We start from the raw sequence: 15,171 nt of genomic DNA, 5'->3' as shown, positions 1-15,171 counted from the left end.
CTTTCCAAACAGGCCTTTTCTAGTTGTGTCATTTCCAGTGATTCTGTTTCAGCCCATGTGCCTCTGGGCTGCTGTTGGAAGCAGGGAGCTGTCCACAGAGAGGTGCAGCTGTGACACTTGACTTTGAACATCAAGGCGTCTCAGGCTGTGATGCTCTCTAACATGGGCTTTTTCCATGACCGCTGCTTTGTTCTGGTATTGCACTGGCCACCTGCCATGCAGAGTAGACGTCCTCCAGGTCCTCAGGTGGTTGCAGACTCCTTTTGGCCACAGTTTTAACTTCCTGAGTGAATGAGGGAGCCAGCAGCTAAGAATAGCTCCCGTTTATATGGTGCTCACTATGGACCCGGCGTAGAGCTAAGGGAATTAGACCTATTAACGCATCTGATCCTCAGAACGGCCCCAGGAGGTAGGAATTACCACCCCCAATTTATAGACGACAAGGTAGAGATAAAAGGAGCTGATGTCACCTGCCAAGGTTACACAGCTGTCCCTGGACAGCTCTGCTCCTAACACATAGGGCACTTCAGCAGGTGTAGGAAGCGAACAAGGCATGAGAGTAAAACATGGGCATTGGATCTGTCTGCCTCAGGCCTCGTTAGGTTAGTGGGATGCACGCGCTTTGAACTTGATCAGAAAATCAAGTTTAGACGGCATCTGTCTTATCTATGGGCTGAGTGATCTTGAGCAAGCCACTTGGCGGTGACTGAGCCTCCCTAAAATTAGATGGGAATAACAATGCTTTTATAACACCCTGTTGGTGAAAGACTCGAGTGTGATGAACAGACTCCAGTAGAGAGGTTAGCTACTATTATTATTACTTTTCAAAGTATTTATTTATAAATTTTAAAGATTTATTTATTCATTTGTCAGAGAGAAAGAGCACAAGAAGGGAGAGCAGCAGGCAGAGGGAGAAGCAGACTCCTTGCAGAGCAAGGAGCCCGGTATGGGACTCGATCTCAGGACCCTGGGATCCTGGGAGCCAAAGGGAGAGACACTTAACCAACTGAGCCACCCAGGCATCCTGAGAGGTTAGTTATTATGTAGGCAAGAGCCACATAGGGCTACTGGCGGTGCAGAGGCACCCGTACCCTATGGGAACCTCCTGACCCACTCCTAGGCATATCGTCTGAACACCACCTGGTTCCTTGGAGAAGAAACTAAACCTTTCTCATGGAAGAATTAAGGACTTGGCAAAACCAAGTCGCCACAGCAATGTGACTCAGGTAGGGTTTGTGTTAGCGGCTGGGTTGAGAGGAGAGTTTTTTGGCCCAGTTTGTTACGATAAAACCATTGGCTTATATACAGCTCAAACCAGGTGGGGATCTCAGAGGTTCTGGGTTCCAGCTCTTAAAAACAAGAACAAACAAACCAAAAGCAAGCAAACCCAAAAAGTTCTTATTTTCAGGACTTTTGGGGGGAAAAAATCTAGGAAATAAAAATAGCTTAAGGGAACCAAAAAAAAAAAAAATAGCTTAAGGGAACCTAGAAAAGAGCAAAGAGCGCCTGGTACTTTTTAAAACAAACTCATATACGTATATATTTTTTCATTTGGGGAAGATGTTTTAAGCATTACTGACAGCTCTTGAGTCATCTCATCTCCCTTGTAGATAAGAGGGTGCGCTTGGGACCATAAGCTGACTTTTAATTCTGGGACTCGGTACTTAATGAATCCCTTTGAGAAAGGTGCCAGAAACCCATAGTCTTTGAATCTAGCAGGTCAGGGTGAAGGCAGATCACGCTATTCTATGAGAATAGAGCCCACGGTGGATCCAGGACCAACACCAGTACTACGCTGGTAACTACGGCAGGCTGATGTCAATTTTCCAGGATGGAAAATGTTGGAAGGTCTGTGAATGACATTGAAGGTTAACTCAATTTCTTTGCATGGCCCATCTGTTAATGGGTCCTATTTCTAGGAATCAGCCTCTCCCGTGAACAAAAATAGCCAATCTCATACGACTCAACACTCTAGAGAAAGGGGTTGTTTCATGTAAGACAGTATTACTTTTCACTTACCTTCACTTAGATCCTTCTGCTTTCTTATACTATTATGGAAGAACAAAGAATCATTTTATGGCTTGGAGTTAAAAAAGGGGGGGGGTGCGGTTTGACTTGGCTTTCCTGGGATCTCGTTGTGGATGTTTGGCAGTAGCTTTTCTGTTTGTCTGAGATGTTGTCCTCTGTAAGCTCCCGTTAGGGTTCTGGAGAAGACTCTTGCCCCAATGCCATATAGGCTAGAGGCTCTCAATGCCCATTTCATACCCTTTAGAGGTCTTTAAGTGCTCTTAAAGTGTTCCTCCCAGCAGATGAGGCATGGTCTGGGTCCACCAAGGTGGCCACCTTCACGTTCTCGCTCACTGACTTAGACCAATGGACCTCACCGAGGGAAACAAGCATGGGCTTCTTAGTTTCAGTGTCACGTTCAAGACTTAAGGCAGTTTCATGAGCGCGGCAGCACCTGGGGAAATAATTAAGATGCAGAAGAATCAAATTTATTTCTGCCTTTTATTTCTTCGCAGATGCAAACCTGGTTTTAAAACACTTATGGCTTTTGAGTGACAAGGTCAGTTGAGGGAGAATCCTCTGACTAGCACAGACAGAAATTTCATAGAGAAACCCCAAATTAGGATGAGAGGCCTGAACTCCGAGCAAGATTGAGAGCACGGCAGGTGAATAAGAACGAAGACAGGTTTATATGGTTTTCGTGGCCAAAGGTCTGGCCCCAGACAAGACTAACCAAAAGAAAAGAGTTTCCCCCAAGAAAGTGACAGATGTTTACTTTTGATGTTGTCACTCATGCTCGTTGTGATTTTAACCCACTGCTTAACTACATTCTCCGCCCTCTGCGGGGATTCTGGGGAGCAGAGACCTAGTCTATCTTTGGGCTTCTGCTCATTCTTGAATCCCTGCTCTCCCTCCCATGTCACTGCCCCCCAGACAGGTGGTGACAGTGTCACAGATGGAGCACTTTTCTGTCCCCAGAAGTGGCCACTGGGCCATTGGAATCAAAATCAAAATGACTTCATTGTGTGGTCTCTTAGTAACATGGTCTCTCAGCATGAGCCCCAAGGATGGAAATGGAATGATGGAAATCAGTACTTATCTCCAGACTCCATATCCAATCTGAGTTAAGCTGCAGATACTTTATTCCTGAGGCATTTTCTGCTACAGTGGATTACTGTAGAATGGCAACAATTTACTAGGAAATCCCATAGTCTTGATGTGTAATGGGCTTTTCTGTGTGGCATTTTAAGAATCACAGTTTGTATTAGAAAGCACTGTGTGTGCTCTGAGAATCTTTTCTGGCTGTGTTTAGCCTTTTTGACAAAGCTGAAATAAGTTGGCTGGAGGTCGAATCGATCCCGGGAAGAATGAACACTGGGGATGTTCAGGGAGAGAGACTGCTCCCGCATATACACTCAGAGTTTGGCAAACAGAACAAAGCACACCAGCAAGGCACGTTTGTATTCTGCTCCCTGCCAGGGGCAAATTAATAGTTGGCTTCTTCCCCGGAGTTTATGGATAGAAACTGAAAACACTGGACATCTAATGATGCTATCTGGACCAGGGAGGATTGAAATTGATTCCTTTATTTCTATTCTGAAATTTAGAAAAATCACCGGCTTGAACAGTAGTCTATATCAAGAATTTGGAACTTCTCTCCATTATGGAGCATACATCCATGGGTAAGGCTAGGTAGGGATTAGATTCCTTCTGTAATCCATCAGGTGTCTACTTCCCGTTATGATCTGTGTAAGGTGCTAAAACACCAGTGATTGGGTTCTGGCCCTCATGGCCCCTGAGGGTTGAGTGGGTATAAATTAAATCAGCAGATGTGTCGCCTGACCACCATGGGCTCTGCCCTTGTTGTTTTGGTTCCTTTTGATGAGATTCAATATCACAGCAACTGGAGTCTCAGCACATCCTCGTTCTGTTGGGTAACACAGAGGTAGGTGCAGCTCGGTGTCCCAGAGAAGCGAAAGAATAGTCCTTCCTTTCAGTGCCTTTTGACCCCATTCAAGATCAAGGTTAGTACCGGTTTATAGATAACCATTTATTTTTTAAAAGGCAAAATGGGGTGGGGAGGCAGATGCTCTTTGAAGGTCAAGTGCATGCTTAGCCATCTGTAAAAACACAGTAACCTCTTTGGAGTCTGGTACATAATAGATGCTCAAGAAATACATGTTGAATTGTAGGCAGAGAAACATGCTCAGCTTATCTCACTTTCTGCAAAAGCACTATGCTTTGACATCAGGAAATGTTGAGAAAGGAAGAAGTCGCCTTAAACTCTTATATCCAAGTTTTTTTCCTGAAACCCAGGTTTCTGGATTGTCCCAGTACTCTGTTTAGGCAGTTAACACAGTATGTCTTACACCATGTTCAGTTGGATCCCTATTTGTATCTTGTCAAGAAATTGTAAATTCCTGGAAGTGCAGGAACCATGTTCTCTATGTTTTCCTTTGACTTTCCCATAGGGTGCCTCAGCATAGTACCTGGGACATAGTAGGTGTTCAATAAAGGATTATTGAATGGGGGGGGCAAAAGGCCAGAGATAACTACAGAACTTGGCCTGATTTTTCACTAGATATCCTCTTATAATTCTGTGCCTAGCCTTGCTCAACAGAACATTGTTCACCTTGAGCAAAAGAAGCCGAAGTTAATAATTATTAATGCTTCAAGGTGGGCATTTCAAGGTACCCTATAGGCACAATGCATCCTTTCATGGATTAATTTCTCTCCAGTGCTTATACATTTCGGTTTTGCAACTGGGCTCATACTCTGCTCTTTTTTTTTTTTTTAAAGCTGAGCAGGTGTGCGGATCCAGCCCTGTCTCTTGCCATAAGAATGTTCCTTTCAGGTAGTTAACACCTAAGCACCTTTCTCCCCACCAGTGAGTCGCAAGGAAGTCTGGGTGTGGTTTCACTGCTCTTGGGAAGAGATTCTTCATGCTTCCTGAGGTGGGTTGGAAAACACATGGGTGGGCCGTATGCTCGAGCCCCCTTCGACCATTAAGTGATCCGGCAGAGTTTTTCCTAAAATAGCCAGCCTACTTTTGGGGTGTAGGACACACCAGTTGGTGAGAAATTATCTGTTTGTGGTGTGAGTCGTTTGTTATACTGTGTTAGGATCGTGGGTGTGCTCAGGGAAGGATTTCCTCTTATCAGTGTTGATAGACCAACTGTGGAGAATACTCCGTGGCCCTTTCTGCAGCTGATAACCTTCAGAGTTTTAAGACCAGTCTTCATCCTCTGCGCTAGAATTGCTCACTGTTTTTTTATATTGACTCTTGGTCTCATCCCTAAAGCTGTCAGTTGTTAGGGGTGTTCATGCTCTTTCCATACAAGTTTGTAAAACTCCCCGCTTCGATGAGCTTTTGTCTGTTGGCTTGGATGGCTTGATTCTCTGTGCTTCTCTAACGGGCTGACTCCCAGAAACAACTGTTCTTTGCTGGGGGGAAAAGGGGAACTTCCAGACTGAAGACAGCTATAAGAAATCCTTCCCTTTTTACTCATCTTACTGTCTAGTACCTATCACTGTCAGATGATCCCCTGACTTCCTGGTAGTTCGGTTTTTGGCCACTTCATGCTCATGTATGCTTGTACTATAAAAACTTATCTGAAGTTGGAAAGCTAGGCAAATAATGGGCAGTGTTACCATGTATGTTCCCGGGTTATAGAACGCCCTTCAGAATGGCTTCCGCTCTTTGGGGAGCTTTGGATGGTAGTCAAAATGAATGAAAAAATACAATGACATTGGATAAACCCAAGGATAGTTGGGATAACTTGATATATTAGTAAGTAATAAGACCTTGAAGATCAGGGAAAAAGAGAGGAAGTCTTTGGAATTTTTGAACTGGTCACAGTGGGGATATCACTTAAAGCTTATTCATATGTGTAGCTCAAAAGGAAGATTCTGTGATGGTATATTCTTGAACCGTGAGGGCAGTGCGGTTGCACTCTCCATACCAGTTCCCATCAACGGGAGTGACAGCCTGAGCCCCACGTGGAAAACAGGGAGACCCTGGGCCCTCCCTGCAGGAGGGTTCACCGTGGTCAATCAGTACTCTCAGCACGTTATGCCAGCACAGGGTGTAGACATGTGTGCCAGATATATGTTAATTTAGGTCTAACAACTATTCCCTACACTAATTCAAGGGTTTTACACCTGGGAGAGTATCTCTGTTCTGTCCAGCTCAGGCCATCCTGAGCAGACTTTGGCGGACTATGGTCTCTCTTTGATTATAACCTCAAAGTCCAGAGAGTTTGAAAATGAAAATTCCATATTATAAATGTAAATATTATAGATGTATCATATAAATGTAACATAAGTATATTATAATATAAATACATGTTTTCATAATGCATAGTAGATATAATTTTTCTGCATCTTCCGGGCTAGTGGTGAGCTAGGTTGTCTGTTTCAGAGATGTTCAACTTGGGGATGGAGCATGTCTCCCGAGGAGCAAGTACAAGAAAGCCAGGACAAGAATATTCACTGATCTGTTACATTTGCTTCGTGACCTCCCTTCCAGTCTCTCAAAATGCCTTCTCTATATTCATGTCCTCTCCAAAACTTGAAACAGAAATTGTCTCTACCAGTGAATCCTAAATCCAGCCCCTTGATCCTACTTCTTTTTTTTTTTTTATTTTTATTAATGTGTATTGATTTAAACAAATCCCAGATTATAATTTTTTTTCTTTTTTCCAATTTATTTATTTTCAGAAAAACAGTATTCATTATTTTTTCACCACACCCAGTGCTCCATGCAAGCTGTGCCCTCTATAATACCCATCACCTGGTACCCCAACCTCCCACCCCCCCCCCCGCCACTTCAAACCCCTCAGATTGTTTTTCAGAGTCCATAGTCTCTCATGGTTCATCTCCCCTTCCAATTTACCCAAAAGCACATACCCTCCCCAATGTCCATAACCCTACCCCCCTTCTTCCAACCCCCCTCCCCCCAGCAACCCACAGTTTGTTTCGTGAGATTAAGAGTCACTTATGGTTTGTCTTTGATCCTACTTCTTATCCTACTTCTGATGCTTGCCCATGCCTCTTATAAAAGCAGAGAACCATAATGAAAGAGGCTCTTCTTACAGTTCAGAGTCTGTAGTTTTCTTGGTTCTAACAGTTGATCAGTCACTAAATATTGAGGACTCAGAGTAGGTAGAGCTAATATGAGTTACTGAGTAAAATTCAGTATACGAATACATTATGTCCTGCACTCTCCCTTCTTCCCTGTATGCCTCAGAGAAACATTTGGGTCTGTAGAGGAACACATATGACAGAGATCATCACAACATTGTTCCCAGTAGAGGGTAGGTGGGGTAAGCCCAGGTATTCCTATCTAGGAAAACAGAAAAGTAAAACATCGTGAGTATGAAATGAAATACTTAATGGCAGTCAGACATTATGGGCTGGATATATATGCAGAAACATGGAAGAAACTTAAACTAGCCTTGAGAGAAGTAACTAAGAAACAGAACTGGATAGGTAACACAGTGTAATTCTATAAACTGAAAACACATAAGGTCACAACGTGTCTTTTTAAAAAAGATCAATCCAAGGGTATCCATCTAAGGAAACACAGTGAGTGCGTACAAGTGGGAAATTGAAGTGGAGGGTTACTGTAGAAATGGGGAGGGAGGGAAAAGGCAGATCTGTGTAAAGGTGTATGGCATAATCCAGATCTCACCTTCTGCCCTGGAAGTGAATAAGAACATAAAAAAGACTGAATCATGGAGAATGAGGACTTACTTGCAAGAAATAAGGAAGGCAACTAAGATTATCAAGAAAACTGTTGAATGTTTGAAATAGCTGCTTTGTTGCGTGAAAGGTCAAGTGCAAGGATCGCCAGGGAGCCCCAAGAGCTCGATGAAGGCAGGAAGCATATATTAATTGAGGTTCCCAGCTTCTTGGTTATGCACTTTCCTAGAGAAGCAGTGGGCTGCCTGGTGCAGGAGTGAAGATGGAAAGGGTTTGAACTTACCTGGTGCAATATTGTGATTTGTAAGAAATAAACGTTTGGTCTCCATTCCCTGTTTCTGGCACAGAGCTCCTAAAACCCCTGGAGTTTGCTAGGTGATGAATTTCCTAGGAGCCATAAAGGTGTGTTTTATTATGTTAATGAGGTGACTTTTGAACCCGCCTAAGTATGGGGGCTGGTTGCCAGGAAATCAGCCCTGCGATTTGAGGGTTGGAACTTTCAGCCCCACCCCCCAGCCTCTGGGGAGCGGTGAGGGGCTGGAGGTTGAATCCTTCTTCTGTGGCCAATGCTTTAATCAGCTGTGCCTCTGGAACGAAGTGTCCATAAAACCACCCAAAGGATGGCGTTTGGAGAGCCGTGAGGTTGGTGAACCCTCGGAGATGCGGGTGGAGTGGTGTGGACCTGCCGAGGTCATGGGTGGTTCCGAGCCCTTTCCCCACACCTTGCCCTATGCGTCGCTTCCATCTGGCTGCTCCTGGGTTATATTCTGTTAGTGAAGTGCTTCTGTGAGTTTCTTGAGCTGCTCGAGCAAATGAATCGGACCCAGGGAAGAGGTCGTTGGAACCTCCGATCTGTAGCTGGTCGGTCAGAGCACAGGTGATGACGGGAACCTGGGGTTGTCTGTCTCTGGATGGTTAGTGTCAGCACTGAGTTCAATGGTAGGACAGCCAGCTGGTGAGAATTTGTGGTGTAGGGAACCCTCCCTCCTGAAACCCGGAGGTTTCAGCCAGGGCTGTGGGAGATGGGGGGGGGAGCGCAGCTAACAGAGGGCTGAAGAGGTGACCCAGGAGTGGGAAAGAAACCTCATCCCTTTTGGGCAACTGACTGGGCCAGAGTAGGGAGTGGAAAAGATCATCTAGTGGCTTTGTTACAAATAGCCTCACTCTCCCAAGCCAGGAGGATAAGAACAAAGTCTAAGGAAAATACACATGGATTTCTTAAGCCAATAGTTGGGCTCAGAAATTGGGTCAACAGAGTGGACTTGGAGCATTTGCTGAATCAAGAGAAAGAGGGAAAGATAATTCTGAAAGCATTGTTGCCAAAACCAGTAGTCTAGAAACAGAAAGATTTCTGGTTAGCCACAGATTGTATTGGTGGATGGGTTCCAAGAGAGATAGGTCAGGAGTGGAAGAGCAGTAATTCCCAAGTTGATGAGTAAGAATTTGCTGCTGCTTTGGTTTACTCAGTCACCAGAGTCCTGGTGAGAGGGTGGAGAGGTGGTGTGAACCGGGAAGGAATCATGCGAGGTTCTTTTTGCAGAGGAGAGACAGACTAATACCAGAAAAGAGGTTCGTCTGTTTCTTAATTTGTGTGTAATGGAGCTAAGCAACCTGGTCATCTGTGCAGTACCTTAGCCCTGAGCCTGGGGCCGTACTACAATTTAGCGACATCTCGAATCATAGATTCATACTGAGGTCTGGTTGATGGACAGATTGGTTCTTCCTCATTACTTTAGAATAGTGCCTATCTTCAAAGCATCATCCTGATGAATTTTCTTCTTTGATCTCTTTCTCTCTCTCTCTTTTTTTAAGATTTTATTTATTAATTAGAGAGAGAGAGTGTGTGTGTGGGGGAGCACACAAGTGGGGGGAGGGGCATACAGAGAGGGGGAAAGAGAAGCAGATTCCCCGCTGAGCACAAAGCCCAAGGCCTGGGGCTCCCTCCCAGGACCCCAAGATCATGATCTGAGCTGAAGTCAGACACCCAACCAACTGAACCATCCAAGTGCCCCCTTTGAGTCTCTTCAAGGACCATAATAAAAGTAGAGATTTCAGAGTGAAATCTGTGACCCATGTGCCCTTTTCTGCTTCTATCCAGGGAGCAGAATTACTCCGTTTACTAGAGGCTGCTGAAGTCCTCCCTCTGTCTGTCTGTCTCCATCCAACCATCCATCTTAATGTGCACCTGGTACTGTTTTTGGCACGTAGCAAATATTAACTCATTGCCTCTTGCCTAACAGTCCAGTGAGATAAGTATGATTGTTACCCCATTAGGAGAAATGGGCTGGACGGGCAGCTGAAGCACGGAGAGCTGAGGTGCCCAGCCAGTAAGCTGTGGAGCCTGGATCCAAGCCAGGCAGCAAAGCCCCCTGGGGTTCACATAACCTCCCCATAAGAAGCCTTCCTAGATGACTCTGAAATCCTTCTGGAAAGTTCCGCAAATGCTTGCACGCTGTTCCTCCCAAAGGCTCCCGCAGGTGTTCCCACACCGTGCTCGCCCATAGGCGGCCCAGCAGTCAGGGTAACCCTCTGGATTGCAGGTGCTTGGTCGTCCGTTTGTTCCTCGTCTCCTTTTAATCTTCTCTTCTTCTCTGCCCGCGTGTGAACACCTGTAAGATCATCCTCCTTGACTTGCCAGGCCAGGACTCGGGGCCTCTTTACCTCTATTGGAGACAACAGGTGGTGCACTGGGGGTGGGGTCTCTCTTACCTGCTCCCCGACAGCTCCTGGCCTGTCCTCAGCCTCAGCTCAAAGCTCCCCAGGCCAGGTAACGCCAAACCTCTGCCTGCCTTCTCCAGCATCAGGCTGCCCGGACCTTCTCTAGGAACGTACACAAAAGAACATGGCCGCCTGGGGCCACGGATTAATTTTAATTTGGGGGGACCTGAAAGGTGATCTTTTAAAAACCTACATATCTCTCAGTGCCAAAGTAGATCTGTATATCATCAGGGCAAACGCCTTCAAATTTCCATTTGACCAATTCAAGCATTTTTATCCTTCCCTAAAACTAAAGACTGACCTAAATGTGTGCATGTGCACATCCCTATCTTTAAAAATAAGTATGGGTTTATTCCTGTTTTTAAGTGGTTTGCATTGAATGCAAACTGCATTCATCATCAGGTTGAACCAAAGGGTTTTTCAGCTTGTAGAGCTATCGAAGTCACTAGTGCATTAACTGCAAATGCAAATTTATTAATTTGCATTGTGGGGAACATTGAGGTCATCTGACCAAAAATGAAACTGATTTCATATCTTTATACATGCTAATAAATCAGGGGGGAAGCATGCCCCCCAAGTACACTGGACTTTATTAACCCTTTCCTGTGACACTGAGATACTTGGAAAATAACTCCCCTAGCATTTTCATCAAAGAGAGCCAAAAATAAAAACAATAAAAACCTTTCGGCGTAGTTACCTGCCTTTTTCAACCCATCTCCTGAAAAAAATTTTTTTTTTTTTTTTTTTTAGAAAAAACAATATTTTTAACTAGAAGATTTGTAGAAGTTCAGGATATTTTGGGACTGTTGTATTTTGTAAATATGAGAAAGGTTCAGCTGTTGAATCTAGCCTTATTGGGGGTGTTTGCTCCGTGTTCCTGCCTTTTGCAAGTTTTGCTGGGCAAGTGTAATTCTTTACCAAAAGGAAACATTTATGCTCCCAGATGCCATCAAGTTATTGAAACAGAAGCAGATAAACTCAGTCAAGAAGTATTTAGTAATTACAGTGTGTTCCAGTATATTCTGAGTATGACACAGCTCCTCGAACAATTTATAATTTGGGCGTGGTAATAAGCCTGTCTCACACGAAACAGTTAGAATAATCTAACCAGAATTATAATCTAATGCCCAGTGATGTGAATCAGACTCAGCTCGGTGTGCCTTCCAGAGGAGACGGGCCAGTCAGAAAAGACTGCAGGGATTTGGGAGGGATTTGTAGGTAAGTGATATTGACCCTGGGTTTGAGGGTATAAAGCTTTGAAAGGGAGAGACAGATGTTTCTTCAGAGCTAAGATAGGCAGGGGACAGTAATGCAGAGTGCTTTGGGGACAATGAGAGATTAGGCCAGTTGGAGCAAAGGATTAAGGAGAAGTAGTAGTATATAAACAAGCTGGTAATAATTTTTTTTCCCCAAACAAGAAGTCTAGCTATATATTCCAATATATAAACAGTGGGGCAAAAATGTTTTAAATTGAGATTCGTGAAGAATATCTGGGGTATGTATTTCAGTCACCACGGAGCACCCAAGATGCAATATGATAGCCGAGGTTAAGCATACTTAGCAAGAGCTCTGTATAGAGCTCATCAGCCTCAGCCGTCATTATGAGAGCAGTGTTTTAGAGAGATTTGGAGTCGGGATGTTCAACTCCCAAGACTGCAAATGTATTCTGAAGGTATAGACTGAACCCTCTATATACTTTTTTAGGGGAGCTGGATAAGTATTTATCTCCCAGGTCATAGGTCTGTTGAAGCAAGGATGGCATCGTCTCTACTCACTGTTGTAACCGCAGTATTTAACACAGTGCTCAGCACAGAGTAGACAGTCAAAGTTTCTTTCTTGAAAGACCTGGGAATGCTATTCAGGACAGACAGGACAGGGGACGTGCTGCAGCTAATAGAGGCATAGGATAAGTTAAAAAAAAAACAAAAAACAAAAAAAAAACCGAGGTGCTTTTATTCACCGAGCAAGCTCAGCTTGAATCCTTTAATGATCTTGACCTTAGGATGTGGCTACATAGTAGAGTGAGTGGGTGAGGCTGACTGTGTTTCAGAGCATATTTGAATTGCCGCTAACATTGGAGCCCAACAAGACAATTGGAGATTGAGAGCCGCGGGTCAGAGGCAGAGCCGTCCCTGTTTTCCTGTGCTTTTGCAGGAAGTGCATTTTATAGAAAAGTCAGAGAGGAACTAAGGGGAAAGGAGAGCTCTGAGCGGTGAGTTCCCAGCCAGCTGACCACACACTCCCGGCACTGCCACCGAAGCTGGCCCTCCTCTTCGGGGCTGCTCCATGGGACCCTGTAGCCCCTGGCCCAGCCCGTCCCTGGGCTCTGGGGGGCCTTGCCAATGAGGATGACACGACGCGCCAGAGTTTAGGATGGTAAGAGGTTCTTCTTCTTTGATTTAGGCACGACTTATTTGCATCTGAAACTAGCCTGTTTTCACTTCTTCTGGGTAATTTTGAAAAATGGATGTAGCATCTTCTAACCCGTGTGTGCTTTCAGATCTAGTTCAGAGGGTTTCTCCAAGTCATCACCAAACTTAGCAGTGAATTTGGCCAGCCCGAAGGCTTGGTGTGCAGGTGCACCCGGGTCTGGAGTCCCGGGTCTGAAATCATGCCCTAGCATCCTTTGGGGTTTCATAAGCTTCTGCTCCGGAGGCAAAAACTTCTCAACTGAATGTGTGTGAACTGAATACAGTTCGGGACGGTGAGAAGGACACTTGGCCTCCGTCACACTTTATAAACCGTGATGTCCGAGGAGAGCCTGGTGGCTGTGCGAAGCTTGAGCCGCGGTCCCCGCCGCAAGCTGGGGCTGGGAATCCGCTAAGAATTTTGGACATTCTGGAAGCTCGGTGGGTATTTTTAGACGAGTCTTGTTCCTATGAATGAGGAAGTCCGGCAGATGGCTCTTGTGCCTGGATTGTTTTTTTCTTTTTTTTTTCCCCCAGCTTTCTACCAATACAGTTCAGAGAAAACACTGGCAGGGCTTCTTTCTTGAAGGACAATGGGGGGAAAAGCCATTCTGAAAACACCGGGCGGCAGCTGCAGGGCTCAGTCTCTAAGGACACGGGGTGGCAAGCCGTGGGTTTCATTCTCCTCTCCTGGTACTCTAGCTCATCGACGGGAGGCCGGGAAGGAAGTCTGAGTAAGAACAAGTCGTTTATCACCCTGCGGGAGCAAAGACATCTGTGCAGGCCGTGCTCTCCCTGCCGCTGATAAGAATGTTATTCACCACCCAGAGAGGAAAGACCGGAATCTGTGGTTTCGGCCGGTTGAAGCCACTTCCTTAAATGACATGACATCAGATTGCAAATTCTAGATGGTTGGCACCAGTTTTATGAAGAGCAGATCAAATTATTGTTAATGAGGAGAAAGCGCCTTTAGAAACAACTGGTAGAGTCTTGGCTGTGGCCTTAGGTCCGACAGAACAACCCAATGGTGCTCAGAGAAGTCACCTTAAAATAGTGAGCCTTTCCCGGGGATTCTTAAGCAATCTCTTGCTTACACCGATGGAGCACACAAAAGCAGCTGGATTGTAGGTGTGTGCTCTGACGGTCATCTTCCCCTTTCACTCTGAAATCTGAGCTAGTTTGGCTCATTCCCTACTTAAAATGGCAATGCGTTAAGAGCACAGATTTCACGGGATTCCAAGAAAGAAGGTTTTTGATGCAATTCATATAAAAGAGTCCTCACGCCCAAGAGCTCAGTATTATGAGAAAGGGTTACCCCTTGCTTCCCCTGTTTACACCGGAGCATTCCAGATGCCTACTGGGCTTTTGTTACCCAGCGGGAGCCTGGGCTGCTCAAGCCTTTTTAGGAGAGAAATGGTGGTCTTCCCAGAAGTCATGAAAACATGAAAATTCCCCCTGTGCGTAGGTACTGAGATTTACCAAGTCTACTTTTGAGGCTCCCCATGTCCCTACACGTACACACATGCTGCCAAAAATTTATCCTGCAGCCCCGAGAATAACTTTGTCTGCATCCACTTGATGAGTTCAAAACTTCTAGTGACTAGACGCAGAAGAACTGATTTTTGAAATCTCAGAAGAGTGCTTAGATCCAAAAAATAACTTTATCCATCTATAACGCTCTTCTGTGGTATTACTAACCTTCTCTGAATCTGCCCATCCCACCATGGGGCCTGGTGGAAACCCTGTTGGGTCCTCCTTTCTGTCCCTTGCCTTTCCGAGGCTCAGCAGCAGGTCAACGAGAAGGGCCACCCATAGGTTCATGCAGGCCCTACTGATTTTCTGTCCTCCTAGAAATGTTCATTCTCCATTTATCAAATATGTTAAGCATACAGGGAAGTTCAAAAAATAATTTAGCTGTCATGTGTCCTCCAAAGATTTTTCAAGTGTTATTAGCCATTTTAGATTTTGAAAACTAAAACGTTATAGGTTCAGGGGAAAAGGACTTCATATCTAGTTTCTGTTTCCATTTCCCACTGTTACCCAGAGTGTTCACTAACTTGAAGGTGATGAGTATTATTTCCATTTGACTGCATATATAGGATAAATAAAAAAATTGCAGCATCATTATGTATTTTTAAAATACATTAAAATGACCACACTGTACTTGAGACCTTTTGCAAATTACTTTCTTTTTTTAATTGAACTATATAGTTGGCATACAATATCATATTAGTTTCGGGTATACATAGTGATGCAACAATTCCATACGTAATGAAATGCTCACCATGATGCCTAGTTACCATCTGTCACCCTATGAAGTTATTATAATACGATT

The 15,171-nt window shown here is 44.7% G+C and overlaps 1 protein-coding gene across 1 annotated transcript in view; it reads left to right on the top strand.

The window, feature by feature from the left end:
• Positions 1 to 15,171, top strand: part of PRAG1 (PEAK1 related, kinase-activating pseudokinase 1) — a 47,186-nt gene that overhangs the window by 9,907 nt on the left and 22,108 nt on the right. The window lies entirely within an intron of this gene.

This window comes from Neovison vison, chromosome 11, assembly GCF_020171115.1.
Source record: "Neovison vison isolate M4711 chromosome 11, ASM_NN_V1, whole genome shotgun sequence".
Lineage (NCBI taxonomy): Eukaryota > Metazoa > Chordata > Mammalia > Carnivora > Mustelidae > Neogale > Neogale vison.
Note: the sequence above shows the minus strand (reverse complement) of the source record. Positions and strands in the feature narration are given on the sequence as shown.